Source organism: Hyperolius riggenbachi, chromosome 7 (genome assembly GCF_040937935.1).
Source record: "Hyperolius riggenbachi isolate aHypRig1 chromosome 7, aHypRig1.pri, whole genome shotgun sequence".
NCBI classification, from domain to species: domain Eukaryota; kingdom Metazoa; phylum Chordata; class Amphibia; order Anura; family Hyperoliidae; genus Hyperolius; species Hyperolius riggenbachi.
In genome coordinates, this window is record NC_090652.1 from 299,663,163 (window position 1) to 299,689,677 (window position 26,515).

Here is a 26,515-nt window from a genome sequence, read left to right on the forward strand (position 1 = left end):
ATTCATGATCCGGACAACACTATGAATCCAGGTTATGTCACCACAGTGCAGTGAATATTAATTATCCATGTGGCTAGTCACTGAGCATGTGTAAGCAGTCTAACGCAGCTAAAGCTCAGTATAACGCACAGCATGCTGCACTTTCATTCACTGTGTAGCGTTACATTGTAACTCAACGTGGGCACTGTGAACAGCACATTGATTTTTCATTACTGTGAGTTGGGGTGCGTTACAGGCTGCTGTAACGTGCGCCTGTAACGTGCCACTGTGAAAGCAGCCTTAAAGCAGACCTACAAGTCTGCTGGGGAATTGCACATCACCGTAGAGATGTTGGATTAAATTATCATGCAAAAAAATCCAGATAATCCGCACACTCTGTATGAACCAAGTTCAATGTTTTAATTCAAGTTGAGTGACACATGCCATTCCATATACCAACGATTCGTTTTGGGGCCCCGTGGGGTCCCCTTTGTCAAGGTAATATACACAGAATTCTGTGTTTATTACCTTGACAAAGGGGACCCCACGGGGCCCCGAAACAAATCGTTGGTATATGGAATGGCATGTGTCACTCAACTTGAATTAAAACATTGAACTTGGTTCATACAGAGTGTGCGTATTATATGGTTTTTTTTTAAAAGCAGACCTAAACTCAGAACTTTCTCTCTGTTCTAAAAGACAAGCAGCAGCATAATAACCTTTAAGTAAAAGCATTTCTTTGTTACAGTTGATACAAATCCTGTAACAAAATCTGCAGCATGTCTACTTCCTGCTTTCATGGAAGCAGAGATATTGTTAACATCCTGTGCTTACCTATTACCTCTCTGCTGCGGCAGGCAGCTGACATAGGTGAGAGATCAAATTACAACCTGTGATTGGTCACAGATGAGGGAATTAGACAGGCTAAACTCTCTAAATACATACAGGGTGGGTTCCTCTATGTTTTCTTTCTGTCCTGTGCAAGAGTTCAGCTCCATGTTAATCTTCCCTATTTATGTATTTGTCAGGTATAAGGATCCACCACTCGTAGAGGAAGATTCTGATTGGTTGCCAGCTTTTTCCTTTTCACCCACTTTGATAAAAAAGTCCCCTTTATTTGCGGATAAAAATACATTCAGCAGCTACAAGCAGGAAGTGCGCCTGTTAGCTGTAATTGGCCCCCAGGGGCCCCGAGTAGCAAGAATTCATTATCTCATTAACTTTCTCCTGCCTGCTGACTTCACATGCGTGTCCCATGGGCCCAGATACACGCCAGAGCTCTCCTCACACGTCCCGGGGGGCCTAAGTCTCCCTACTTGTACTTGAATCTGTGACAATGTGAAATCGTGGAAGTAGCGTGATGCTAAGTTGCTAACACCTGTGATGGGGGTGGTAACATAAAACACTGCATATTAGACAAGCAAAATCAAATTCAGTGGCTGTTATACGGTACAAATAGAACAACCATCTCAAAAACATGCTCATTGCTCAAGTGTGCCTGAACAAATAAACAACTATCCAATAAATCTGATTTGTTTTTTATAAGAGGTAAGGCACATCTCTTAATTATACAGTAAGATCAGGCCCGGATTTACATCACAGGAGCCTATAGGCACAGATGTCCCGGCAGTGGCGTAGCTAAGAAGTTGTGGGCCCCGGTGCAAGTTTTACAATGGGGCCCCCCAAGCACTATATACATAAAAATTGATACGGCGCACCAAAACCTGCCAATGGCAACTACAGTGTCAGAGGTGCAAGAAGGGGATGGGGAACAGTTTGTTAATGATTACCACTATTCAAAGTATCTATAGAAGTGATTATTATGATCACAGGACCAAAAGAGAGCGAATATTGTGCTGGAGGGAAGGCCACTCGGGGCCCCTCTGACCCAAGGGCCCCGATGCGGTGGCTACCCCTGCAACCCCTATTGCTACGCCACTGTGTCCCGGCACCCTAAACTTCACCCTCCATGAACCTCCAAACACCACCAAACCGCACCACAAGTGTGCTGCCTGGCCCAGCTGTCACTTCTCCCTTGCTTCCCTTGCCGGTCATAGGTAGCTGCAGGTGCCTCAGTATTAGGTAGCCAGAGGTATCCTCAGTAAAAAGTTGCCCCCAACTGAAGGGAGATCTCGTCAGTGTAATGCAGAGCGCAGGGTGAGTAACTTCTCATTTACATGCCCCTCCGCATAGGGAAGAAGGGAGGGAGCCGCCTCTCCATCATCAGGCGCCTGGAGGCACATGCCTACAGTGCCATATGGTATATCCGGCCTTGGGTAAGATATAGCTATTGTATATGTATAGTACACACGTAGGGCACACATTCCCCACACATGAATGTGTTGCGGCAGCAACAAGGCTGTGACCTCTCAGAACACTTCTCACTGCCACCTCTAGCTGTTGCTAGATGTACATTCTATTATTAACGTATTAATCAGAGGTGTAACTAGAAATCACTGGGCCCCCCTGCAAAACTTTGCATGCCCCCCCTCGCTTTCTGCACAGGTAAACTGAGAACCAATGTTATTCAGTTGGCTAGTGTACACTTGTATGTGACTTCCCCATGCAGATAGACACAGACAGCAGTGAAGCACTGCAGGCATTTTCTCTATCAATTACATTAGCTTCTGTGATAAAATATGCATGTTTTCACACATACAGACACACATGGTGTGCAGAAAACGCACACAGAAAACCGGCAGACGAGTGTCTCCCAGCCTCAGCTTATTACACTCACTCTGTCCTTCTCTGATGAAACAGAACTGGCTCTGCAGACTTCTCCAGCACACTACAGTACAGAGCACTTGGGAAGGGGTAGATAGGTTGGGGGCAGGGCAATGTACACAAGACCCTGCGAAACACTGAATAGGGACTGTCTACAAATCTTTGTCTGCAAAACTTTGTATGATTACTTATCAGTGGATGAGCAGATGCAGTCATTAGAACAATTGTGCAGAGAGCAGAAAGTTTTTTTTCTCTCCGTGCCCTTAGTTATCAGTCTCTCAGGACAGGGAAAATAAACTTCTCCCTTCATGGGGCCCCTGCAGCTTCTGGGCCCCCCTGCGGCTGCATCCCTTGCAGGGTCTATTGTTACGCCCCTATAAATTATTAGTAGTTATTACTTTTTAAAGGCTTCTTCTTCTATGACTTGTTCCTGACTAGTCAAAAACACTAGTGCTTAATACTATGTTTACTTATCAACTCCAGATTTACTAATGTCAAACATGACATTTCTTTCAATGATTAAATCCTTCCATTCTAATATTTTTGTTTCCTTTTAGCACAAATAAAGTTTCTTTCTTCTTGAATGAAAGAATTTCATACAATCTAACATCCGACAATCCAGCATGGATCTGCAGCATCCCCCCGCAGGCAAGTCGGACGGGAAAACTTAGATTTCTCCTATGGACAGCTTGCCGCCATGCCAGGTGCGTGTGGCAGAGATCTGCAACATGCTGTCCAGATTTACAACATCATGTGATCTGGTTAGTAGTATTTTGCAATTTTTTATTTTTTTTTCAAATTTTTTGCATATTTTTTTACTTGACAATTTTTCGATTTTTGAGCAATGGGCGATTAGCGTTTAACATTTCTAAATTTTCACTGCTATATTAACATTTAACATTTTCACTGCCATATACTTTTAACCTAGTGCGTTTCAAAGCAATAGTGATCACCTGTGATTCCATAATCTGCGGAAAGCGCCCGCAAATCGTCCCAGTGTTAATGGGCCCTTAGTAGCCATACATCTAGCGACTCGGAATCAAGCAACTAGAGCGATCGACAATATTCTGCGATAAAAAAATAGTTGGTCGATTGAATCGAGTGGTAGACCACAGATTACAAGCGACATATGGTAGATATACACACGAGACAAAAGTTGAACTTTTTGGAAGGTGCGTGTCCCGTTACATCTGGCGTAGAAGCAACACAGCATTTCAGAAAAAGAACATCATACCAACAGTAAAATATGGTGGTGGTAGTGTGATGGTCTGGGGTTGTTTTGCTGCTTCAGGACCTGGAAGGTTTACTGTGATAGCTGGAACCATGAATTCTACTGTCTACCAAAATAACCTGAAGGAGAATGTCCGGCCATCTGTTTGTCAACTCAAGCTGAAGCGATCTTGGGTGCTGCAGCAGGACAATGACCCAAAACACACCAGCAAATCCACCTCTGAATGGCTGAAGAAATACAAAATGAAGACTTTGGAGTGGCCTAGTCAAAGTCCTGACCTGAATCCTATTGAGATGTTGTGGCATGACCTTAAAAAGCCGGTTCATGCTAGAAAACCCTCAAATAAAGCTGAATTACAACAATTCTGCAAAGATGAGTGGGCCAAAATTCCTCCAGAGCACTGTAAAAGACTCGTTGCAAGTTATCGCAAACGCTTGATTGCAGTTATTGCTGCTAAGGGTGGCCCAACCAGTTATTAGGTTCAGGGGGCAATCACTTTTTCACACAGGGCCATGTAGGTTTTGAGGTTTTTTTCTCACTAAATAATAAAAACCATCATTTAAAACTGCATTTTGTGTTCAATTATGTTATCTTTGACTAATAGTTAATGGTTTTTGATGAGCAGAAACATTTAAGTGTGACAAACATGCAAAAGAATAAGAAAGCAGGAAGGGGGCAAATAGTTTTTCACATCACTGTATTCCCTTTTTTGACGCTCTGATTGGTCAATCGGTTTATTTGTACATGACCACTGGCGCAAGCGATTCAGTATAGAGATTCAGTGCAGAAACTCCTATTGAACGTTTGCAAGAAAACTGAATGAGATGGAAAATGATAAGAGATTTATAGCAGTGACAGAGTCCAGCCGTTATCTGTGTGTGTGTGATACCAGAGAGGTGACCTATAAGGATGATATCATCTACAGCAGAATTCCTCTCTGATAGCAGAAAGAAGAGACTGCAATGCCTTGACTAGCTGATGTTAAATAAGCTTCTTTGAGCTAAGATGGCCATGAGCCTCTGCAACAGCCACTGCCTCCAGCACAGACAGTGCACATTCATATTCAATACTCCAGCCTCCCAGCAGCAGAGATATTGGCAGGGGTCAGTCTTTCAACTGTCTGTTGTAAAGATGCCACTAACGATACAATTCTCAGGACGGTCGTTTGGTTCCAATCATTCGTATGATTGTTCAGAAGCTATCGTTTAGGACTACTAATGGAGGAAAATCTCCTAACCAATCAGATTGACGGGATCGATCCAAAAATCAGATCGATTCCATTAACCACTTACTGCACGAGGTGCAGTATAATCACAGCCCGGGAAACTTCACTTGAATTGCCAGGGCCATAAATATTCATCCTCAGCAGCAGGCGGCCGCCGCCGCTCGCTCCCGCACACGCTACCATGCGAGTACTCGTCGCCGCCCATTCCCATTCATTAATCTAAGTCCCCATGTGGATGATTGCCAGCATCAGTGAGATTCCTGTGTCATTTGTATCTTCTGGAGTAACACAGCCACACATTACTTCCTCATTATCGTAAGAGAACAGAGGCGCCAGCAGGATAAAAGGTAATAAAAATTTTAAAATTTGCTGGGAGGCAGTGGTGGACTTACCTCCGGAAAGCAGACTCAAAATACTGTCTGAATTAAACAAATACATTTATTATTGGTACCCCAAAAGATGCAACGCGTTTCGCAGGCACAGCCCGCTTCATCAGGCAATAAGATAGGGGACAAACAGTAGCTCGTCAGCAGCACGAATAGCGCCTCTGTCAGAGGTGCCATTCGTGCTACTGACGAGCTACTGTTTGTCCCCTACCTTATTGCCTGATGAAGCGGGCTGTGCCTGCGAAACGCGTTGCATCTTTTGGGGTACCAATAATAAATGTATTTGTTTAATTCAGACAGTATTTTGAGTCTGCTTTCCGGAGGTAAGTCCACCTCTGCCTCCCAGCAAATTTTAAAATTTTTATTACCTTTTATCCTGCTGGCGCCTCTGTTCTCTTTCAATAATACTGTGTCCACCCCTGGTGGAGGGGTGACCTACCCCTACTTTCCTGATCTACAGAGAGCGACATCTTAATCCTGAGTGAGGACAGGTCTAATCTCCTCACCTGCATCTACAGTGGTTGCCTAAGAGGTAACCCATGTTTGTGAGTATATTCATCTCACACTTACATTTATCCACGGTTTCCAATACATACTACACTATATTGGGCTCTCGGTGTCTCCTATTTAACACATTACTTCCTATTCACATACTTACATGCGCAAATAGGAAATAATGTGCAAGGACATCTTGTGGTCAAATAGTAAAATTACACCTGAATACATTTAATTTAATAAAAAAAATACCCACACTTACATTTAAAATGAACTCCTTCTCTCCCACACTCTCCCATAGTTAAAAAAAAATTACATAGTTACGTTAGGGACTGAACTTTTTAATATGTATGTCAAAAGGGTATATTACTGTTAATTTATAATTTATGGGCATGTAATTATTGATGGACGCAAAAATGAAAAAATGCACCTTTATTTCCAAATAAAATATTGGCGCCATGCATGGTACTAGGGAAATATTTTAAATGTTGCAATAACCGGGACAAATGGGTTAATAAAAGGTGTGGGTTTTATTCACAGTATCACGTTTTATTTTAAAACTATATTGGCCCAAAACTGAGAAATATTTTTTTTTTTCATATTTTTCTTCTTATTCCTATTACAATGCATTCAGAATAAAATAATTCTTAGCAAAATGTACCACCCGAAGAAAGCCTAATTGGTGCCGAAAAAAAAAAACAAGATATAGATAGTTTCATTATGATTAGTAGTGATTAAGTCATTGGTGAAAGAAAGGCAGGTGCGCTAACAGGTAAAAATTGCTCTGGTGCTCAAGGGGAAAAAGCCCTCAGTGGTGAAGTGGTTAATACAAGACATGGTGCTGCGGACTACTCCTTTGAATACTGCTGACCCTGGAAGATCACGGGATCTACTTTGCTTAGCATACATCTTCTCCCCATTGGGTGCTGGTCCACTTCGCTTCTACTAGGACCATGGTCACGACATCACACTGTGGGAGGGGTTTTACCCCGATATCAGCCATACAGACGCCTTAATGATCTATTCGAGAAAATGTAAATATTTCTCCTGGGAAAAGGGGTATCGGCTACTGATTGGGATGTCCAATCCTGGGTCAAAGTTCCTCTTTCAATTTTCGCCTCAACAGACCCTTGCTGCACACTCACATTTCCCTGTCTTTTTCAGCCTCATAAATTCTGCTTCCTGTGAAACCCCAATCTGCGTATTAAGGTAGCCATTAACAATACAATTCTCCAAACGATTGTTCGTTTCCAGTCATTCGTAGGATCGATCTGAAACAGTCATTCATGGTGAAAATCTCTTAACGAAACCGATTGGTTTAAATGCCCCCCACAGATCGAAATGGCATACCTGCTGCATCCCAATGTCTTTACTCCCAACTGTTCCTTTTTGGAGGGACAGCCTCTCTTTGGGGACCAAATCACTCTGTCTCTACTTCCTCATTTGTCCCTCTTTCAAGACTGATGTGCAGATCTGTGTAGATATGTACTTTTTCTACTGAAAAAAAAAATGTGTTTGATTTACATTAAACTTTATTCCCGTCAATTAAATTGATATATTTCTTATTTTTAAATGTTAAAGCGGATCAGAGATAAAAAACGAACTATAACAAGTAACTTGTCTATATATCTTATCTAAAGCTTAGATTACAGTTTACACAGCAAATCTAGCTGCAAACAGCTTCAACAGTTTATGATTATGTATTCCTGTGATACAATGAGGGCAGCCATGTTCTGTTTGTCACAGGCTGAGGGCTGGAGATGCTATCAGCTTGCCTGTGTGTAAATTCAGTCCCCTCTCCTCCTCCCTCCTCCCCTCTGCCTCTGAAATCTCTGACTAGTAACCTCCTCCTCCTCCTGCCCAGACTGAGCTCCCATAAGCCCTTGCTACAGTGCCAAGGCAAAAAAAGGAGCTGTGGGCGAGGCGTGTTTAGTTTATAGGGAATTAGAGTATTAAAACAAAACAAAACAAAAAAAAGTATTTGGCCTATAAACTATATGAAAGGAACACAATTATGCAATGAGTAAAAGTTTATCTCGGAACCACTTTAAAATGAAGAAAAACCAATGATAATAGAAAGCATCAGTGTGGTTTGAATGATGAAACTACATCTATCGATTCTGAATTCTTTGTGATATGAATTAGCAAGGGGTGTGGTGGGGGCGTGGTTAGAGGTGTAACGGGGGGTGTGTCTTAAAGTATGCCTCTTTCTTAAATTCAAAAAGTTTTCAAGGTATGCTACTGTTGTTTCAAAACCCTTGCCACTCGAAAAAGCTGTTATCTGAAATGTTGGCAGAAATAAACATGTGAAAACTTAGGCTGGCCATGCAGTATCAACCAAGTTGATCGATTTGAGTGAATCCTACTGGGAGTTCTGGCTGAACTTTGGGGTGTGTAGAACTTATGATGAGCACAAATTTCGCATAGACGTATTTCATATTGAAATTCACAATTACAATACGAAATCGAAATTTCTGGAAAAATCATAATTTCATCTGTAATTGTACTGATTCGTAATTTTTTGCGTAAATATTCATGTAATTTCTATGTAATTTTGTGCCAACTTTAGGGAAAATGGTTGCATTTTTTTTAAAATCGATTTTCTCAAAAATCTGCAAGGTGTTGACATTTTGTTTTTTGAGGGCCCGTTTCCACTTGTGCGAATCTGCATGTGTTTCCTGCATGCAGATTCGCATAGCCAGTACAAGTGGATGGGACTGCTTCCACTTGTCAGGATTTCTGAGTTGTGCAGAAAAAATCTGCACGGCAGAGCCATCAGAGTTTGCATACCGCTATGCGATTCGCATACAATGTATTTAACAGGGAATTGGTATGCGAATTTTCATGCGCATTTGCATGGAATCAATGGAAAAGCACACAGGCACTGCCATGGTTAAATTTGCATACATCGTCATCCATGCGAATTCGCATGAAAATTCACATGCAAAACCCGTGTGAGAAATTTGCATCCACATGCGAATTTTTACCACGCCGATTCGCACCGCACACGTGGAAACGGGCCCTCACTTGTACCCACTCTTCTTCTTAAAGGGAACCTAAACTGAGAGGGATATGGATGTTTCCTTTTAAACAATACCAGTTACCTGGCAGTCCTGCCGATCTCTTTCACTGCAGTAGTGGCTGAATCACAGACCTGAAACAAGCATGCAGCTAATCCACTCTGACTTCAGTCAGAGCACCTGATCTGCATGCTTGTATAGGGGCTGTGGCTAAAAGTATTAGAGACACAGGATCAGCAGGAGAGTCAGGCAACTGGTATTGTTTTAAAAGGAAAAAAAAACACACATCCTTCTCAGTTTAGGTTCCCTTTAACATATGTATCCACTTTGGTGACAATTGCATGTATGGGGGTTTTTCTATCCACCGCAAAAGTCGGCACGAAATGACGCAAAGTTTATATGAAAATTTACACAAAATTCTGAATTATTATTATTATTAAGTATTTATATACAGTGGCGGCGCCAGGGGGGTGCTTTGGGTGCTGAAGCACCCCCTAAAATACTTCAACACCCCCAAAAGCACCCCCCAGCGTGAACTGACTTTTGGCGTCTAATAGACGCCGTGGTCAGTTCACCGGCAGCAGCAGAGCAGGGCTACAGTAAAATGGCACCCAAAGCCCTGCTCTGGAGACTTTGAGTTTGCAGTGCAGGGCGCCATTTTCCCGTAGCCCTGCTCTCAGCGCGGGCGTTTCAGTTGCTGGCTTCAGAGGATCGTGGGAGCTGCGTGCCGGTGTAATGTCTGATTGCGCTGCCCGGAAGCTCCCTTCCACACTGAGTAGCGCGCATGCCCAGTGTGAAGCTAATGATGCTGCTGGAGGTAAAATACTAAATATCTCCGCTCCCACACCTCTTACACTCCTCAAATTTTCAGGGTAGGGAGGGGACCCCAGTACGACCTCTATGCCAAATTGCAGCCCCCGAGACCCGCTGGTTCAGGAGATGGATTACAGAAACCTATCTCGGGAACCAGCTGGTCTCGGGGGCTGCAATTCGGCATAGAGGTAGTTCGGGGTGTCCCCTCCCTCCCTTGAAAATGTGGGGAGTGTAAGAGGTGTGGGAGCGGAGATATTTAGTATTTTACCTCCAGCAGCATCATTCAATAGGAACTGTGGCCGCACAGTCTACTACTGCGCATGCGGGGCAGCACAAATCCACAGGCAGCGTAATCAGACACAACACCGGACGGAGGCTGGGGACAGGAGGTCTGCTATGCTGCCTGCAGATGAGTAAATGTTTTATTTATTTATTTATATTAGCATTCTGGGCAAGTCTGCTACATGATTGAAGTGTTTTCTGGCCAGGTCTGCCACATGATTGCCTGTATTTTCTGGTCAAATCTGCCGACATGATTGCATATATTTTCTGGTCAAATCTGCCGACATGATTGCATGTATTTTCTGGTCAAATATGCCGACATGATTGCATGTATTTTCTGGTCAAATTTGCCGACATGATTGCATGTATTTTCTGGTTAAATTTGCCGACATGATTGCATGTATTTTCTGGTCAAATTTGCCGACATGATTGCGTGTATTTTCTGGTCAAATTTGCTGACATGATTGCATAAATTTTTTGGTCAAATCTGCTACGATTGCGTGTATTTTCTGGTCAAAACTGCTACATGATTGCGTGTATTTTGCAGTCAAATCTGCCACATGATTGCGTGTATTTTCTGGTCAAATCTGCCACACGATTGCATGTATTTTCTGGGCAAATCTTCCACATGATTGCATGTATTTTCTGGGCAAATCTGCTACATGATTGCATGTATTTTCTGGGCAAATCTGCCACATGATTCCACGTATTTTCTGGTAAAATCTGCTACATGATTACATGTACTTTCTGGGCAAATCTGCCGACATGATTGAACGTGTTTTCTGGTCAAATCTGCCACATAATTGAACGTGTGTTCTGGTCAAATTTGCCGGCATGATTGCACGTATTTTCTGGGCAAATCTGCTCACATTACGTGTATTTTCTTGAGAAAACCTGCACAATTATGTGAATTTTCTGGAGAAAGGGTCACCAAAACTTAGGCCCACTGTCTTTGCGTTGCACTTTTAAAGGGAACCTGAGGTGAGAATAATATTGGGCTGCCATATTTATCTCCTTTTAAGCAATACCAGCTGCCTTGCTGTCGTGCTGGTCCTCTGCCTCTAATTTTTTCAACCATAGACCCTGAACAAGCATGCAGCAGGCCAGGGGATTCTGACAATATTGTCAGAACTGACAAGATTAGCTGCATGTTTGTTTCTGGTGTAATTCAGTTCACTACTGCAGCCAAATAGATCAGCAGGGCTGCCAGACAACTAGTATTGTTTAAAAGGAAATAAATATGGCAGCCTTCATATCACTCTCACCCCGGGTTCACTTTAAATTACAGTTAGCTCCGCCCTCATCTGGTCATGGCCACGACCATTTTTTGCCACGGCACGCCGCAGGTTATAGCCACGCTCATCAGCTACCCCAGAATTTGGGCCTGCACCTGCATAGCACCCCCCTATAAAACAATCCTGGAGCTGCCACTGCTTATATAGCACCGACATCTTGCGAAATGATTATACGTAATCAATTGAATGTACAAATTGCAGTTATGTATAGGCATAATTGTGAAAATGTAAGTGAAATTTTACGTGATCGTAGTCGATCGGGATTACGGTCATCACTACGGAGAACAAAGATGAGGCTGAGAAGCTTGCAGGGGTTTATGTAAATCATGGTTCGTACGCTAACAGAGAAGTAACATTCACAGAGAGTCATGGTGTGACACTGAGGAGAACGCAGGGGAACTAGGCCGGGATTATCACCCCACACCCATCTTCATGAAGAGGCAGTGTGCAAGCATAGCGGCCTGGAGCTACATGGCGGCTGAGTGAACCATTAGATGAGTTCTCGGACTGTGAACCCGGCTATCTCTGGTATTTCACCCTATCAGTAACTGTGACAGGAGAGATACATGGCTGTAAAGTGTCATATCTCCGACTCCCACAGTGTCAGCCATGCCAGAGAGGGCAGAACATTCCAGAAAAACCACAACTCAACAGCCCACGCTTAAAGGACCACTATCGTGAAAAAGTATGCAGTTAAAATCTGACAGAACTGACAGGTTTTGGTCCAGTCCATCTCCTCATGTGGGATTCTCAGTTTTTTTTTTTTTTTTTTCTACAGCATTTTCTGAACAGCAGTTTAACTGCCAAATAAAAAGAACACAGCCTAGTTGTTTGTGTGCTAGGCACTGTACATACACATGTCTATCTCATCATATTACATATCACCTTGGTTGTCCTTTAAGAGTTACTTACCCTGGGCTACTTCCGGCCGCTAGACTGTTTCTTCCAGCCCATAGAGATCTCTCGCTGCAGGTCCTCCGTGGTCCAGTGAGCAGCTGATCCCTCCGTAATGATCGCAGACCCAACAGATTGGTGGCTTCTGTGCATGCACGGGAGCACGAGCTGTTTGCCATCCCACTCCAGTATCCGGAAGCATTCTGCACATGCGCAGAAGAGCCCAACCGACTGGATTTACATCACAGGAGCCTATAGGCACAGGTGTCCTGGCACCTTAGACTTTGCCCTCCATGAACCTTCAAACCCCACTGAACCGCACTGCAAGTGTGCTGGCTGTCCCAGACTCCCAGCTGTCAACTTCTCCCTCACTTCCCTTGCCTGTCATAGGTAGCCACAAGTTCCCCTCAGTATTAGGAAGCCAAAGGTACCCTCAGTATTAAGTAGCTAGAGGTGCCCCCAAGTATTAGGTAGCTAGAGGAACCTCAGTATTAAGTAGCGAGAGGTGTCCCTTAGTATTAGGTAGCTAGAGGAACCTCAGTATTAAGTAGTTAGAGGTACCACTGACTGAAGGGAGATCTCAGCAGTTGAATGCCGAGAGTCAGGGCAGAAACCTCTCACTTATGCTCTGCTGGGGACTCTGCATAGGGAAGGAGGGAGGCACTGGGAGAAGTGAGTGAGCCACCTTTCCATTATCAGGCGCCTGTAGGCACATGCCTACAATGCCTCATGGTAAATTGATTAAGTTGTTGTCCATCCTTCATTTTCCCAGTATTGCTATTTTTCACTACGACTGTCCTTGAATATCTACTCCTAAATAAAGTCATGTGATTTCAGGTTTGCTTGCATTGAAGTGCTGGTCAATGACAGAGACTTTGGAATTTGCCTGTCTGTGCTCTCACGGGCTGACCATTGCACTCACCTATAAACCTATGGATGTGCGTCCACAATCCCAAATGATGTTGCCTCTACGCTACCTAGACAACCCACTCTACCAATGGGAGGGAAGGCAGGCAGGTTAGCCACACCCTCTTCTGGAGTTCTGATTGGGAAGAGTGGTGAGTAGTGATGGTCAGTGAGATGCTAATTAGTGTTGGGCGAACATCTAGATGTTCGGGTTCGGGCCGAACAGGCCGAACATGGCCGCGATGTTCGGGTGTTCGACCCGAACTCCGAACATAATGGAAGTCAATGGGGACCCGAACTTTTGTGGTTTGTAAAGCCTCCTTACATGCTACATACCCCAAATTTACAGGGTATGTGCACCTTGGGAGTGGGTACAAGAGGAAAAAATTTTTAGCAAAAAGAGCTTATAGTTTTTGAGAAAATCGATTTTAAAGTTTCAAAGGGAAAACTGTCTTTTAAATGCGGGAAATGTCTGTTTTCTTTGCACAGGTAACATGCTTTTTGTCGGCATGCAGTCATAAATGTAATACATATAAGAGGTTCCAGGAAAAGGGACCGGTAATGCTAACCCAGCAGCAGCACACGTGATGGAACAGGAGGAGGGTGGCGCAGGAGGAGAAGGCCACGCTTTGAGACACAACAACCCAGGCCTTGCATGAGGACAAGAAGCGTGCGGATAGCATGCTTTGTACCACCATGCAGTCATAAATGTAATAAAGATAAGTGGTTCAATAAACAGGGACCACGCGGCAACGCTAACCCAGCAGCAGCACACGTGATGGAACAGGAGGAGGCGCAGGAGGAGAAGGCCACGCTTTGTGAGACACAACAACCCAGGCCTTGCATGAGGACAAAAAGCGTGCGGATAGCATGCTTTGTACCGCCATGTAGTCATAAATGTAATAAAGATAAGAGGTTCAATAAACAGGGACCACGCGGCAACGCTAACCCAGCAGCAGCAGCAGCAGCAGCACACGTGATGGAACAGGAGGAGGCGCAGGAGGAGAAGGCCACGCTTTGTGAGACACAACAACCCAGGCCTTGCATGAGGACAAAAAGCGTGCGGATAGCATGCTTTGTACCGCCATGTAGTCATAAATGTAATAAAGATAAGAGGTTCCATAAACAGGGACCGGCAACGGTAACCCAGCAGCAGCAGCAGCAGCAGCAGCACACGTGATGGAACAGGAGGAGGCGCAGGAGGAGAAGGCCACGCTTTGTGAGACACAACAACCCAGGCCTTGCATGAGGACAAAAAGCGTGCGGATAGCATGCTTTGTACCGCCATGTAGTCATAAATGTAATAAAGATAAGAGGTTCCATAAACAGGGACCGGCAACGGTAACCCAGCAGCAGCAGCAGCAGCAGCAGCACACGTGATGGAACAGGAGGAGGCGCAGGAGGAGAAGGCCACGCTTTGTGAGACACAACAACCCAGGCCTTGCATGAGGACAAAAAGCGTGCGGATAGCATGCTTTGTACCGCCATGTAGTCATAAATGTAATAAAGATAAGAGGTTCCATAAACAGGGACCGGCAACGGTAACCCAGCAGCAGCAGCAGCAGCACACGTGATGGAACAGGAGGAGGCGCAGGAGGAGAAGGCCACGCTTTGTGAGACACAACAACCCAGGCCTTGCATGAGGACAAAAAGCGTGCGGATATAGCAGCAATGCTTTTTGCCGCCATGCAGTCATAAATGTAATACAGATGAGAGGTTCAATAAACAGGGACCGGAAACGCTAAACCATCCCAGATGTTCATCGGTCATGTTACTTGGTTGGGGTCCAGGAGTGTTGCGTAGTCGTTTCCAATCCAGGATTGATTCATTTTAATTTGAGTCAGACGGTCTGCATTTTCTGTGGAGAGGCGGATACGCCGATCTGTGATGATGCCTCCGGCAGCACTGAAACAGCGTTCCGACATAACGCTGGCTGCCGGGCAAGCCAGCACCTCTATTGCGTACATTGCCAGTTCGTGCCAGGTGTCTAGCTTCATGCCCGGTTTCAGGTCCAGCGGTGCCAGCCACAAATCCGTCTGTTCCTTTATTCCCCTCCAAATTTCCTCCCCTGTGTGCTGCTTATCCCCAAGGCAGATCAGCTTCAGCAACGCTTGCTGACGCATGCCAACAGCTGTGCTGCACTGCTTCCACGATCCTACTGCTGCTGGTGCTGGGTTAGCATTTCCGGATGAGGTACAGCTTTGAGATGCGTTGGAGGAGAAGGAGTCAGAGAGGTAGGTGCTGCTGTTGTTATCCAGCTGTTTGCGGCGTGGGCAACACCCGCGCCGTAGCAGGTGAGGAATCGCTGCCAGGCTCCACAAGGTTCACCCAGTGCGCGGTAAGGGAGATGTATCGACCCTGGCCGAACGCACTCGTCCAGGTGTCAGTGGTGAGGTGAACCTTGCAGGCAACGGCATTCTTCAAGCTTCGGGTTATTTAGCTGACCACGTGCTCATGCAACTCAGGCACTGCAGAGCGCGCAAAGTGGTAGCGGCTGGGAACCACGTAACGTGGGATGGCCACTGACATCATGCCCTTGAAGCTGTTTGTCTCCACCACTCGATATGGCAGCATTTCGCAGGCCAGAAGCTTGGCTATGCTGGCTGGCTGTTACTGCCACGGCCCGGGGGTCATTTGCTGGCAATTTCCTCTTGTGCTCAAACATCTCAGAGACAGACAACTCAACCGTAGCGCTGCACACCGAAGGGCTGTTGGTTGTTGTGTTTGATGAACACTGGGAGACCTCAAGAGCACTAGTCCGGAAAGTGACAGTGTCAGCATCGTCTGATGTTTGTGAATGTTGTGAACCACACAATGGCTGGGCTACTGCTGCTGCTGAGGCGGGTCTGGTGGTGAGTCTGGTGAACCCAAGGGAGGCAGTGTTGCTGGTGGTACCCTGTCCTGCCGCGTTTGCCCACAGAGTGGGATGTTTGGATAGAATGTGGCGGCTCATGCTGGTGGTGGAGAGGTTGTTAATACTTTTCCCCCTGCTCAGGCGGGTCTTGCACACCTTGCAAATCGCCATGGTAACATCCTCAGTGCAGTCTTCAAAGAAAGCCCAGACTTTAACTGGCTGAGGACTCGGACCTCGTGCGTGATGTGCTGGTGCTGCTTAACCCACTGCTGGACGCTTGAGAGGTCATCCAAGTAATTATCTGGTCCTGTTCTTTTGGATCTGTGAGGGTTGTTGTCCTGGACAACATGGGCAGTATTGAGTGGGTTTTCTTGGGTGCTCCCCTGTGGCCTGTACGTGAACCGTCAGGGGAAACACCTCTTCCCTTGCCCCTCCCTCTTTCACCGGATTTCTTCCTCATTTCACTTATCCTTAAAGTACACGCTGACTGGCAGCAGTACAGTGGCAGTACAGAAATGCTATACAGTGGTGGGTGAGCGGTGTACCACTATTGTCAGCAGTGACACAGAGCACAATGCTATACAGTGGCGGGTGAGCGGTGTACTACTGTTCCCAGCAGACACAGAGTGGAAGTAAACACAATGCTATATAGTGTGGCTGAGCCGTGTACACAGAGTGGCATTAAACACAATGCTATATAGTCTGCTATATAGTCACCCCGAACAGGGTGATGTTCTGCAGAACCCAAACAGTGGCAAACACTGTTCGCCCAACACTACTGGGAGGGAACGCAGATTTTAGTACCTAAACACACGATACAACATGTTTTCCGGGGTCGGACTCTGAGGCACATACAGATGGTCCCGATCATCATCCTCATCATACAACTCTTCTCCTGAGTCTGACCCACCCACCACCTCTGCCACCCCAACATCCCCAGACACAGACCCCTCATCGTCCTCAACATTAACTTGGGATGCTGGCCTGAGCCAGACCTCCTCCTCCACATCAGGCCCCATCATCTCCTCAATGGCAGCCCTCATTAATCGCTCTGGCGACGGACTGATGGACACAACGTTCTCCTCCGGGGAGGGCTGCTGCTGACCACTGGCTGCTGGGGTGGATGTTATAGCTTGCGTGGGGCGTTGGCTGTTGCTGTTGTTGGGAGTGCTGCTCACAGCGGAGGTCTCTGGGGAACTCATGTTGAGCTCATATAGTGGTTGACGGTGAGTGGAGTATTACTGATCCCAGCAATATACACACTGACTGGCAGAGTACGCAATGCTATATAGTGTGGCTGAGCGGTGTACACAGAGTGGCAGTAAACACAATGCTATATAGTCTGGCTGAGCGAGCGGTGTACTACTGTTCCCAGCAGAATCAGAGTGGCAGTAAACAATGGTATATAGTCTGGCTGAGCGGTGTACACAGAGTGTCAGTAAACAATGGTATATAGTCTGGCTGAGCGAGCGGTGTACTACTGTTCCCAGCAGAATCAGAGTGGCAGTAAACAATGGTATATAGTCTGGCTGAGCGAGCGGTGTACTACTGTTCCCAGCAGAATCAGAGTGGCAGTAAACAATGGTATATAGTCTGGCTGAGCGGTGTACACAGAGTGTCAGTAAACAATGGTATATAGTCTGGCTGAGCGAGCGGTGTACTACTGTTCCCAGCAGAATCAGAGTGGCAGTAAACAATGGTATATAGTCTGGCTGAGCGGTGTACACAGAGTGTCAGTAAACAATGGTATATAGTCTGGCTGAGCGGTGTACACACAATGCTATATAGTCTGCTATATAGTGTCAGTAAACAATGGTATATAGTCTGGCTGAGCGAGCGGTGTACTACTGTTCCCAGCAGAATCAGAGTGGCAGTAAACAATGGTATATAGTCTGGCTGAGCGGTGTACACAGAGTTTCAGTAAACAATGGTATATAGTCTGGCTGAGCGGTGTACACAGAGTGTCAGTAAACAATGGTAAATAGTCTGGCTGAGCGGTGTACACAGAGTGGCAGTAAACACAATGCTATATAGTCTGGCTGAGCGAGCGGTGTACTACTGTTCCCAGCAGAATCAGAGTGGCAGTAAACAATGGTATATAGTCTGGCTGAGCGGTGTACACAGAGTGTCAGTAAACAATGGTATATAGTCTGGCTGAGCGGTGTACACAGAGTGTCAGTAAACAATGGTATATAGTCTGGCTGAGCGGTGTACACAGAGTGGCAGTAAACACAATGCTATATACTCTGGCTGAGCGAGCGGTGTACTACTGTTCCCAGCAGACACAGAACAGTAAACAGAATGCTATATAGTGTGGCTGAGCGAGCGGTGTACCACTATTCCCAGCAGACACAGAACAGTAAACAGAATGCTATATAGTGTGGCTGAGCGAGCGGTGTACCACTATTCCCAGCAGACACAGAACAGTAAACAGAATGCTATATAGTGTGGCTGAGCGAGCGGTGTACCACTATTCCAAACAGACACAGAACAGTGAACAGAATGCTATATAGTGTGGCTGAGCGAGCGGTGTACCACTATTCCCAGCAGACACAGAGTGGCAGTAAACAGAATGCTATATAGTGTGGCTGAGCGAGGTACACAGAGTGGCAGTAAACAGAATGCTATATAGTGTGGCTGAGCAAGCGGTGTACTACTATTCCCAGCAGACACAGAGTGGCAGTAAACAGAATGCTATATAGTGTGGCTGAGCGAGGTACACAGAGTGGCAGTAAACAGAATGCTATATAGTGTGGCTGAGCAAGCGGTGTACTACTGTTCCCAGCAGTGACACAATGACAGGGGGGACCCTGGCTAGCGTGGCTGGAGCGCGAACTACCCTGCCTGCCTACCCAAAGCTAAACCCACAGACAAATGGCGGAGATATGACGTGGTTCGGGTATTTATTTACCCGAACCACGTGACCGTTCGGCCAATCAGAGCGCGTTCGGGTCCGAACCACGTGACCCGTTCGGCCAATCACAGCGCTAGCCGAACGTTCGGGGAACGTTCGGCCATGCGCTCTTAGTTCGGCCATGTGGCCGAACGGTTTGGCCGAGCACCGTCAGGTGTTCGGCCGAACTCGAACATCACCCGAACAGGGTGATGTTCTGCAGAACCCGAACAGTGGCGAACACTGTTCGCCCAACACTAATGCTAATCATTCTGAGTTGATGGAAGGTTTACAATAATGTTATGCAAATGTGTGCAGCTTGAAAATTAACTGGTCCAATCTGCATAAATTTGCATGAGCCCTGAATGATTAGCATCTCACGGAGACCCTGACTATCCCTCCTGGTGAGTGGACACACCTCCCCTCTAAAAAAGATGACAAGCCTCTGCCCGACCCACCCAGGAAGCTGTACAAGTCATGTGACCACAGTGCTAAAGACTAAAATGTTTTACAGTTAAAAAACACAGTAAAGCTGTAACATTACAGTACTGAGACGATAGATGAAGTAATGCAGGCAGAATATTTGAGGATGGAGACTGGAGAGTTTTGATATTTTTCAAATTAGAGGAAACCTGAGATGTAATAATCACAAGGATTTATACTTGCCTGAGTGGCCGTGAGCTTATTTGCAGGGGCGTAACTAAAAATCAGTGGGCCCCCCTGAAAAACTTTGGATGGGGCCCTCTACCCCACCGCCACCCTCGCCTTCTGCACAGGTAAACTGAGAGCCGGTTATTCAGTTGGCTAGTACACACTTGAAGGTGTTTTCCACATCTAGATGAGAAAAAAGGACAGCAGTGAAGCACTGCACACATTTTCTCTGTCAATTACATTCGCTTCTGTGATAAAACTTGCATGTTTTCACACATACAGACACACATGGGCACATAAGCAATTATGCATATGCAACTTTTTCTCCTGAGCTTTCTCCTAGAAGTTAATTTTTCATCTTCTAATTAAAATCACTTTTCAGCACCTAGCAACTGAAAAAGTACTTAAAACGTAGGTAACAAAGTACTATCAGAACTATTTTGAGTGTTTTCTTGCTCTTTGGTGGTTTAAAAAGCGTTCGACAATCTTGAAAGCATCACCTAGGAGAAAACTAAGGCGAAAAAGGGAATTGCATATGGCCCATGGTGTGCAGAAAACGCACACAGAAAACCAACAGACACGTGTGCTCCCAGCCTTAGCTTATTACACTAACTCTGTCCATCTCTGATAGAGCAGAACTGGTTTTGCAGACTCCTCCAGCATCACTACTGTACAGAGCCCTTGGGGAGGGGTAGAGAGGCTGGGGAAGGGTGTTGTACACAAGAGCCTGCTTCACACCAAATAGAGAATGTCAACAAAACTTTGTATGATTCATTATCAGTGGCTGAGCAGATGCAGTCATTAGAACAATTGTGCAGAGAGCAGAAAGTTTTTTTCTATTTATCTCCATGCCCTTAGTTGTCAGTCTCTCAGGACAAGGAAAATAAACCTCCCCCCTGTGGCTTCTGGCCCCCCCTGCGGCTGCATCCCTTGCAGGGTCTATTGTTACGCTCTGGCTTACTTGGTGTCCATCTGGTTCCGTCCCTTTCTCCATTGTCCACCCTGGCAGTCGAGGATTTCTGCGCATGCGCTGCCCTAGTAGTGCACGTCTTTGGTCGCGCTCCCGTGGCTGGGAGCGTTCTGCATCTGCACAAATAGTAAAGGCTGGCACAGGACGCTCTCGGGCTACAGGAGTGCGACCAAGGAGGTGCGGTCACAGGAATGCATGTGCAGTATTCCCTGACTGCCTCAGTAACGGCACCGAGGGAGCCCAGTGCCTACTGGAGGAATAGGTAAGTATGAATGCTTGTATGTATTACATCTCAGGTACGCTTTAAAAATAGCAACAGCAAAAACCTATTTTATTAGTAAGCTAGATAAATAAATTAAATAGCAATCGCTATACATTCTCTTAACACAGCGGCTCTGAACCATGCAGTGCGGCGTGATAAGAATGCCGCAAGTGCTGTGATCTAGCGCACACGCCTGGCCACACCCCCACCACGCCGTTCACTGCTCTGACTCATATGCCGCATAGTATGAGCAATCCCCAGGTCTCTATTCTTCTATACTTATTAAATCAATCCAGTTACTGTTTATGTGTGTTTTATTGATTGCATTAAAGAGCAGGTATTGATGGAAGCCTCTGCCATTTAATGCCAAAGATAACATTGTTTGTATAATATTACATGTCTACGTGCTGAAAAAAAGAGGGAAATAATAGATTTTTAAAGAAATATTACACTTTTATTTCACTCAAGCAGCTGAGGCCTCCAGGCCTGTGCAGGAGCAGCGGGAGGGTGGAAACCACGAAGGCCCTATCTTTACCCAGGGTTTACCTTTGAACCCTAAGACCACCCCTGGGAGTGCCTATCCCCAAGTTCTGGCGGTGCCTAACCCTAAGATCTCCCCTGATTGTTCCTAACCCTAACTTCCCCTTCCGCAATTTGCGGCAAAGAAAGCAAGGCCTCGTTTCCACGGACAGTTGAACTGTGTGCTCAGCAAGTATTTAACTTGCGTCAGTGAGCAGATACCAGGCTGCAGTGAGCAGTTACCAGGCAGCAACAAGCAGTTGTGAGAGGCAGAGAGGCAATTCACTGCCTATCAAATGTCCATGGAAAAGAGGCCTAAATTTGGGCCCCCTGAAAGCATCCTGCACAATTCCACATTCCTACACTTCTGTTCCATGCTGCACAGGAGGAGTGCTGTAACATTTACCTGTTTCCACAATGCATCAGGCCTCCTCTTCCTCCTGGCGGCAGCACGCTCTGTGCTGCATACCTGGCTGTTGATCACATGGCATGCACCATGAGTCAGAGGAGGGCACCAGAGAGCGTGTTGCTGCGATGAGGAAGAGAAGGCACCATGCAGAGCTAGAGCAAGTAAATATTCAGCCGCCCTACGCCACTCTGCAAGGTGGAAGGGGGAGATGAGGGCCCCAATAGCACCCCTGTCATGGGAGTTACATTTACATCAGTGCAAGGAACAGAAGCAGTCAGAGGACATTATAATATCTCCCATGTGTAACATCCAGGTATAGCAGCCCCCTCCCATTATATGTGTTTCCCGGGCCCTCTTCCATGTGCAGTAGCCCCCTCTTCCATGTGTAACCTCCATGTACAGCAACCCCCTCCCATTCCATGTACAGCCCCCTCTCCCATGTGTAACATACATGTACAGCAGCCCCCTCCCATTCCATGTACAGCCCCCTCTTCCATGTGTAACATCCATGTACAGCAGCCCCCTTCCATTCCATGTGCAACCCCCTCTTCCATGTATAACATCCATGCACAGCAGACCCTACCCCTACCATTATATGTGTTTCCCCCTCTTCCATGTGTAATTTCCATGTACAGCAGCCCCCTCCCATTATATGCGTTCCCCCCTCTTCCATGTGCAGCAGCCCCCATGTGTAACCTCCATGTACAGCAGCCCCTCTCCCATTCTATGTGCAGCCCCCTCTTCCATGTGTAACATCCATTTACCGCAGCCCCCTCCCATTCCATGTGCAGCCCTCTCTTCCATGTGTAGCATCCATGCACAGCAGCCCCCTCCTATTCTATGTCCAGCCCCCTCTACCATGTCTAGCCATCCCCTTGGGCAGCAGCCGCCCTAAGCCTAGACCTGTGTGGCCCCTGTATTCTCCAGATAACTCATTATGGGAGTCCCCCGGAGATACAGGTCCTCAGTGGGTGACCCAGCAGCACACACCCACAGCTGCAATGTCAGTTGTATGTGAGACATTTGCGGGGTGTGATAATTAGTCAGCTAGCAGTATGTAGAGTCCGTGTTGCTGCACCACAACCTCCCATAAAACCCATTCCAGGCTCAGATCTCCGTCATAAAAGGCAGATCAACTGATGAGTATCTGGGAAAATATTAACCACATTGTATCCTATTACCCCGGCCATTTATGAGCTCCTTATCTGACATTTCAAACACTGTGTAACCTATGGACTGGAAACTTGCAAATAAGGGCAGAACCCCACCCATCCGCGTCCTGCACTGCTATACTATATACTATACGAAAGCCCAATTCACACAGATCACGCTTTTACTGTGTTTTCACACAGGCCAAAACGCATAGGATCTGACAGCCCGTATAAATCTAAGGATTGGTTTACACTTGGGTGCTTTTCAGCGCTTTGCTGATCGTCAGTGCAAAACGCAAACCTGCTGCATGCAGCACTTAAGGGGTGAATGCGATGTGATTCTCAATTTGTTGAACGGAAATAACAGCGCAAATCGCAACGCAAAATCACGATTCCCAATTTGCATTCCGAGTGTGAACCAACCCTAAGGTCTGGTCCTCGATGTCTGTCGGTTGGCCGAGCCTGAGGAAGTCAAGAGAAGTCTTCGGGGATCCTAAAAGGATATCCGAGGTGAAAATAAACTGATGAGATAAAACAATAGTATCCATCCTCCTTCTCCTAAAAATGATTTTTTTTTTAGACATCCCACAGTTTTATTTTATATTTAAATCTAGTTTTTAAGTTTTTACGGTTTCATAGTCTCTGCTCAATGATACGTTCATTGAAGTATGCCAAAGCTCAAATCTATGAATTATTGACCCTTTTTATCTCTTGCCAGCTATCAGAAGCCATTTACTGACAGGAAAGTGTTTTATGACTGCAACTACTTATCAGTGAGGGTTATACTGTAGTCTGGCCCGGACAGAAACTGTTACTTGCATACCTGATTTTTAATTTTTCAGGCATAGAAAGAAAAACAAAAGGAACACAGGATAGTTATTTGTGTGCTTGGTACTGTACAGACACATGTCCATCTCATCAAGTCATATGTCACCTCGGTTGTCGTTTAGCCCCCTCCCGACCGCCTAACACTGATCGGCGGCAGGAGGGTGGCAGCCCCAAGACTGCCTAACGCTGATTGGTGTCAAGAGCGGTGGGTGGGGTTTAGCAGGGAACACGCACGATCGTTCCCTGCAAAGAAACAGAGCGGAGCTCCGCCATCAGCTTGCCAGCCTGCGATTGCAGCTGGCAAGCTATTAATTAAAAAAAATCCTCTCGGTTTACATCGGTACAGCGCTGCGATCTACTGCAGTGCTGTACAAGGGACTCTTAGCTGTCCCTCTCATAGGCATCAGAGGGAAAAAGTATCGATCGCTGCCTAGTGCCAATTTAAGAAGGTGGGGGGGCGGCACTAGAGGGATTCATAATTTTTCTGAAAAAATGCCTTTTTTTCAATAAAAATATAAATCAGATCCTACCAACAGAAAGCAAGGTTCATTTGTATGCTAAGTTGTATGGCCCTGCAGCTAGCTGGTAAAGCTGCAGTGTGCTGGGGGGAAAAAAAAAAATCGCCTGGTCACTAGGGGGTTTAAACCTGTGGTCCTTAAGTGGTTAAACATAAAAACAGCCGTGATGGATATTATCGCCATTTCATTGAGTGCCTGTACTCGGATTTCTTATTTTATTTAAGTATAAGTATTTATATAAGTTTAAGTATAAGTATTTATATCGCACCGACATATTACGCAGCTCTGTACAGAGTATATTGTGTTGTCACTAGCTGTCCCTCAGAGGGGCCTACAATCTAATCCCTACCATAGTCCTATGTCTATGTATGTATCGTGTAGTGTATGTGTCATAGTCAAGGGCCAATTTAGTGGGAAGCCAATTAACGTATCTGTATAGTTTTTTTGGGGATGTGAGAGGAAGCCAGAGTGCCCAGAGGAAACCCACACGGGGGAGAACATACAAACTCCTTGCAGATGTTGACCAGGCTGGGATTCAAACCGAAAAAGATTGCAAAAACGGTAGCTTGTCTAAAAATAAAAATCGACGGTCGTCAGAAAAATCATCGTAGAAATAGCATATTGGGTATGGGCTTTGAGGCTACATTCACAGCGGTGTGTTGAGATGCGACCCCATTTTAATGTGGAACGTCATGCATCACCTATGTGCTGTTCACAGTGCAGCCTATGGGGTCCAATACCACACTGCATCTGCAAAACGTACACGTAACACGCTGATAACGTGCGGTGCAACTTTCCCGTGGCGTTTCTGCTTTTACAGGGAATGCAGTGTCCACTGCGAACCTGGCCTAATGTAAATTTTTGTTTAATTGTGTATAAAAGGTGCACCATGCTGATTTTGAAATTCTGCATTCTCTAAGTCTATGTTCACATTATAAACCGCCACCGCAAGAGTTTTGTCAGCGCTTTTTCCTGCGCTTTTCTAAGCGCTTTTGCAGAGCGATTCATTTTTTTCACACATCCTGACGTCAGTCATTAAGTGAACTCTTTCACCCGGAAATTAATAAATACAATGTATTTATTCATAAAAACACTCGGGAAATCGCTATACAAAGCGCTTTTTTAACCACTTGAGGACCCACCCTTTACCCCCCCTTAAGGACCAGCGCTGTTTTAGGTGATCTGTGCTGGGTGGGCTGTGCAGCCCCCAGCACAGATCAAAGGGCACTCAGAGCGATCAGATCGCCCCCCTTTTTTCCCCACTAGGGGGATGATGTGCAGGGGGGGTCTGATCGCTCCTCCTGGCTGGCATTTTGCGGGGGGGCACCTCAAAGCCCCCCTCCGCGGCAAAATCCTCCCCCTCCCTCTCCTACCTGCTCCCCCGGGAGATCTGGGCTGCACAGGACGCTATCCGTCCTGTGCAGCCAGTGACAGGACGTCCCCTGTCACATGGAGGCGATCCCCGGCCGCTGATTGGCCGGGGATCGCCGATCTGCCGTACAAATGTAAACAAAGCGGATTATTTCCGCTTGTGTTTACATCTAGCCTGCGAGCCGCCATCGGCGGCCCGCAGGCTATTCACGGAGCCCCCCGCCGTGAATTGACAGGAAGCAGCCGCTCGTACGAGCGGCTGCTTCCTGATTAATTAGGCTGCAGCTGGCGACGCAGTACTGCGTCGCTGGTCCTGCAGCTGCCACTTTGCCGACGCACGTTATGAGTGTGCGGTCGGCAAGTGGTTAAAGGATACCCGAGGTGACATGTGACATGATGAGATAGACATGGGTCTGTACAGTGCCTAGCGCACAAATAACTAGGCTGTGTTCCTTTTTTTCCTTTCTCTGCCTGAAAGAGTTAAATATCAGGTATGTAAGTAGCTGACTCAGTCCTGACTCAGACAGGAAGTGACTACAGTGTGACCCTCACTGATAATAAATTCCCCTTTTTACCTCTTTCTTGCTCTCAGAAGCCATTTTCTGCTAGGAAAGTGTTTTATAGTTGGAATTTCTTATCAGTGGGGGTCACACTGTAGTCACTTCCTGTCTGAGTCAGGACTGAGTCGCCACTTACATACCCGATATTTAACTCTTTCAGGCAGAGAAAGAGAAAAAAGGAACACAGCATAGGTATTTGTGTGCTTGGCACTGTTCATACACATGTCTATCTCATCATGTCACGTGTCACTTTGGGTATCGCGCTTAGCAATTTCTCTA

General features: G+C 46.1%; 1 protein-coding gene across 7 annotated transcripts in view; it reads right to left on the bottom strand.

Annotated features, from left to right (window-relative positions):
• Window positions 1–26,515, bottom strand: part of VIL1 (villin 1) — a 139,808-nt gene that overhangs the window by 105,598 nt on the left and 7,695 nt on the right. The window contains exons 1-2 of one of the 7 annotated variants that reach the window (XM_068246058.1): window positions 13,267–13,285; window positions 7,391–7,537 (exon numbers count right to left, since the gene is read on the bottom strand). The exons of 2 other annotated variants lie outside the window; for them this stretch is intronic. The gene's annotated coding sequence lies outside the window, so the exon portion shown is untranslated. Of the gene's footprint in view, window positions 1–7,390; window positions 7,538–13,266; window positions 13,288–26,515 lie in introns of those variants that run through there. 4 more of the 7 variants (XM_068246054.1, XM_068246055.1, XM_068246057.1 and 1 more) reach the window with 4 other exon arrangements.